The sequence below is a fragment of the Perissodus microlepis genome, chromosome 9 (genome assembly GCF_051167445.1).
Source record: "Perissodus microlepis isolate ML-2025 ecotype Zambia chromosome 9, ASM5116744v1, whole genome shotgun sequence".
Classification (NCBI taxonomy): Eukaryota; Metazoa; Chordata; class Actinopteri; order Cichliformes; family Cichlidae; genus Perissodus; species Perissodus microlepis.
The window spans coordinates 6,057,724-6,063,298 of record NC_140469.1 but is presented as its reverse complement, the minus strand read 5'-3'; positions in this window follow the sequence as shown (position 1 = coordinate 6,063,298).

The window sequence follows — 5,575 nt, the reverse complement described above, 5'->3', positions numbered from 1 at the left end:
TTCTGCACTTGACTACAGTAGAATTGTCTTGTAATCACAGACATAGCTTTTGATAAATGAACAGTAGGCTGTGTCTGTTTCTGTTAACCCAATCCCAGCTGAAGTAATTACGTGATGGCAAGAGCAACATTACACAAAACTGCCCGAAGCGGCTTTTACTGCAAGGACTGGAAGTTTATCTGAAGATGCAGGAACCACAGTGGAGCTTCTGTGGAGCAGATTTTCTTTTTTTATGATTGATTGTTTGCCTTTTCCTGTTTTCATTCATCTGTTCTAGTCATAACCAAGTGACCAACTCTAACCAAGTGTAGAAAGATGAAATTGTGCTTTATAGATGTTTTATAGAGTTTTTAGGCAGGCTGAAGTGAAAGTAAAATATTACAGGAATGATGAACTTAGAAAGAGAAAGTTATCTGCTGAGATTGAAATTAACAGATAAATCAATCTATTTTTTAAAAAATGTTGTAGAGCATTGAATGACTTAGGTGAGCAGAGAGTGTCTGTGAGGTAAGGAGAAGTATCATTTAGCCAGGCAATTATGGTCTGCTCATCATAGGGCTGGAACAGAGGCAAGATGGAGGGGTAGTCAGTAATTGGAAGCGAACCCCACAATCTTGACCCCGAGCATTACTGCTCTGGCAAACACAGTCCGCAACTTGGCAGTTGTGACTTTCCATTGCAAAGTTATTCCCTCACCCTTTTGTTGAGGCTTTTTACAGGATTTTTGTGTGTCCATAACACCTCAGTATACAGACTCAAGGAGCCACATCTGGATGCATCCATAAATCTGCACAAAATAATGTTGCAGTGTTTCCAAGCAGGCTTTCTACTAAGGTTTTCCTCATACATATAGCTTTGACCCAGGCATCGTGGTACTCCTATGAATAACATGAGGTTATGGCAATGTGGCTTTTTGACAAACGCACTTACATTATGAATTTAATTATATTTCAGGACATCAATCATCTTTCATTTTGATCCATCATTAATCAAGAAAATGGCTAATAAGTGCTGCTCCTTGTTTTGATTGCAAGTCCTCCCTGCCTCATTCTCTACTGTCCAGAGCATGCAAAGCATCAGTCACGGTGTTGTATCCAGGTGTGTGGCAGACGGCGTGAGAACCCCATCTCAAGACTCTGGAGACAGATGTGCACTGGAGTGTAGCTTTATTGCTGAGTTACATATGCTTAGAAACCTACACAAACTGGAGCATTACTACGAACAGAACACAAAGAGTGACAGGAAGACCAACAACAATGTGACAAAGAACTAAGTAAACTGAGGGCTTAAATAAACACAATGGGCAATCAGGGAGACACAAGGTAACACAGGTGAACCAAATCAGACTAACGAGAAAGGGAAATAGAACTGAACATAATGCACACAGTACAAGAGACTGTCACAATAAAACAGGAAGCTGATGGCTCAGGCACAGGAAGACGGGGAAAGAAACACTGAGACGAGACTCACTAAATATCGAGAGCAAGGGACGCAGAGAGCAGAGAGAGAGACAGAGGGTGACATAACACAGACAAGACCAAGACAACCAGGAGGCAAAAGGGAGCTGACTTAATGAAAAAGTAGCTAAGAGTGCTGTTGTTTGCAGTGGGCCACAGGCTCTGTTTCATCTGACTATGAACTTAATGAAAGAAAAGAGAAGAAAACAGACTCTGCCTCTCATTATTGCTGTAACAAAACATATTCCAAAATGATTTTCATTTCAGTACGCCACTCAGCCTCTGATTGATTGTGAAATGAGCAAATGCCCCTAAAACCCTGTTACCATTAACAGCCTTTCCTTTTTGACAGTAATGGCTCTGTCGCTTCATTCCAAGCTTTTGCCTGACCTAGACATTTTAAGTGATTCAAATAAGCCTGAGAGAGTACGAAAAAACAGATCCACTTACAGATTCAAGTGGGCATTAAAAACATTTGCTGTGCATCACGCTGGTTTCCTCCCGAAGAGGTGGCCAATTTCACCTTCATTCATATCCAACTGTGCATGTCATCCAAAAAACAAAATATAACACAACACACACGGGAAGCAAACCACAAAATGAGAGAACTCTATTCATATTACGGCCTGTTGATACTCTTACTAAGATACCTTTGTGACATGTTAAATTTAGAGTGAGGGCAACCAAAGTGTTTTTTAGTGTTTGTAAATGAAGTGTCACTAAATGTGCTTTACATAAGATTAATGGCATCATTATAATTACTTCTATTATTGTTATTATCAGTAGCGGGATAACTGTTTTACATAGTAACAGTGTGACAAGTCATTAAGTATGGCAGAGAGCCTGTACTGGCAGCATGTGTATTAAGCTGCCACATTACTCATGGCAGTTAGGATGTTTTATCACCATGCCAAGCTGCAGTTAGCCTGGTTCCCAATTTTAGTTGTTTTTTTAAAGCCTTATTTGTTAAGAAATGACTAAGACGTCTGCTGAAAGCCTTATTTTGTTCCATGAAGAGGGAACTTCTCTCTTTAGCAGTTATGCTTCTATCATTAAGTATAAAGTGTGTGTTAAGGAGATACTGATTTGTCCATCTTGTTCTAAAAGGATAATATTCTTGTAGTTTTGCTTCAAGTGAAGGTATTCACGCTAACTCAGTGTGGCAGCAGACACTCCAGTTTCAGTTGGGAGGACTTAACCTAGACTTTAAATGCAGGATATCATTGTGTCAGTTTTGATATATGAAGTGCAGAAAGCCTTGTGAGTGCTACTGAACCCTTTTTCTTGTTATTTTTAGAATTCCACTGAAATCTGAACTACACATAAGAAAAAAGGGATTTTCACATAATCTTACCTCTGGAAAAAGACTTCAACTTCATATAGTACTTTTTTTTTTATCATAGCAATTATTACAACAGACTAGCTTATCAGCTCCTTTGCTAAACTGAAAGGACTTGATTCTGAATTGATTAATGTGGTACCAAGGTGTTAAGTCACTGCTTGCTGTATATTATACACTGTTACAAAAAACATCGTAAAACAACGGTAATCTTCCGGCAGCTGGGGCGCCAAAATACTACCGTAAAATAACCGGAAATAACTCCCGCATAAAAATACGGTTATTTCCAGTAATGAAAATACAATTAGTTGTGCTAATTTGACATGGGATCTCGCCTTTTTCAAGTGCCGCTAAACATTAAATCAGGAACATGTTAATGTGATTAAACAATGAAATCATCTATAAATAGGGAAAAAAAACATCTTAAAAAAACGGTAATATTCCGGCAGCTGGGGCGCCAAAATACGACCGTAAAATAGCAGAAAATAACTGTCCCATAAAAATACGGTCATTTTCAGTAATGAAAATAGAGTTTGTTGCGCTAATTTGACATGGGATTCTGCCTTTTCCAAGTGCTTTTAGACATTAAATTAGGAACATTTTTACGTGATCAAACAATGAAATTACCTATAAACAACAATCATAATACGTAAATGTACAGAAATATACAGTTAACAGTTGGTTTAAATAACAATTGATTGCATGCCCTGGGACAGACTGACAGAGGCGAGGCTGCCATATCGCACCATCGGCCCCTTTGGCCATCACTAGTAGGCGGTAGGTGAAGAGTCTTGACCACGGACACAACGACGGAGAGTGTCCGAGCCAGGGCGCGAACCGGCAATCTGCGGATCATAAGGCGAACTGCCAACTCTTGAGCCACGAACGACCTAACTAGCAATGATAATAATACTTATGTGACGTAACACAAGCTTATAGGGATCATGTTATATACTTTTCCATAGCATTACATTTGAATTCAACAGTTCAATCTTTCAAATAACGGACAGATATTTGTGAAATCATGATACATTTGTGAATGTATTTTAACAATCTAAATATGCATATGTACGGACAGATACATTTAATAATCATGACAATTATGTTGTATTACATTACAGTGATTTAACGTTAATTTAAATTCAAAATGTGAAGTCAAAGTCTATTTACGTAACTTTAATGATATTCTACAAGAACAGAACATTACTGTCAAATTCACAGTAAAATACCTTCATATTAGGGTTTTTTTCCTACGGTCGCAGCCATACCTGCGACCTTGTTGTTGTTAGTTCACATTCATTGGCCAAAGCTTAGCGTCATGTTATTTATATTTATTGCAACTCCTACCTCTACATTTCTTTTTCAAAATATTTAATTAGCGCAGCGTGTCCGTGCAATGCTTTACATTGTTGCATACAGAGAAATCTAAACAAGGAAGATCACAGAGAGAGATTGAGATTGTTATTTAACTCCAAGCTGGTAGGAGGAGCTCTTCATTAAACCGCTTGCCAGTGCTACTATGTGCCTCAATGTTCAACAACAGCACAACAGAAGTTACTCATGGTACAGCACTCTCTCTACAAAACAACAACTGTCAGTGACGCTGCACCACGGCGTAAACACAACATTCAAGATAACAGTTAAAAGTAACGTAACCATAAACAATAAAACAAGAACATCTAAACAGCAGCACATGTCCCAAGGCATGATGGGAGACATTTCTGGACGTATTTTTACGATCTAAATATGCATATGTACAACAAAATATATTTAACAAACAAGTAAATTGTGTTTTATTACATTTACAGTGATGTTATGTTATTTTACATTTGACGTGTCAGATCACAGTCTACTTATGTAAATGTAATGATATTCTAGAAAAACAGTACGCAACTGTAAACTACACAGTAAAATACTTTGACATTACTATTTTTTGGAACAGTGTAGTCCCACACTCACAGTGACTAAGAGAATAAATAAAACTAAATTGTTCTTTTAAGAGAGTACTAGTGGAAATGTGTTGAGCGGCCAGGGCATGCTCTGAGGACATTGTTTATTTAAGAGGGAAAATTACTGATTTAAAAATCATCTGACACTAAAGTGCAAGTCCAAAACCATCGCACAAATGTCATTACTATAGGAACCAGGCTAGATGACACTTAAACAAACCCCTGCCTATCAAGTCAAATGATTAAAGGCCCTGTCAGCCTGCATCTACTGACATTAGAAAATCAGAGAAAGTCAGTCTGCGGCTGATTCTTTCAGTATGCCCATTTTTGGTTCATTTCTAAAAGGCCCTAACCAACACATCACTTATGTCTATAAAATCAGCACGCACGCTTGATCCTTTGTTAGCAGTGGAAAAGACTGAAATCTAAAAGCAAAGACTTACATAAAAGATCAGAGCGGATAGAATCCGTACAAAAACTTTACATTTTATACAAATAATGACTTCAAGGAGAGACAATAGTAAAGGAGAGATATGACAACAGCATGCGAGTGGAAAAAGTGACACAGCTAGTCGTGAATGACTGAAAGCCCCCATAAAAATAACATGTGGTGATGGTATAACATCCCTGATGCACGCAAGTTGGTGTTCTATATCCATCGCTGCTATTGATGTATTCACAGACTGCTGTTAACAACATCTTCCTGGCAAACATATGATCCAAAAGTAATGGGCACATGTGGATAATGCAATGGTTTACTGCTATCAACCAGCTTTTCCACTGAGGGTCATCAAGTGATTTGTCAAAGTCATACTAATTGTTGTCACTGC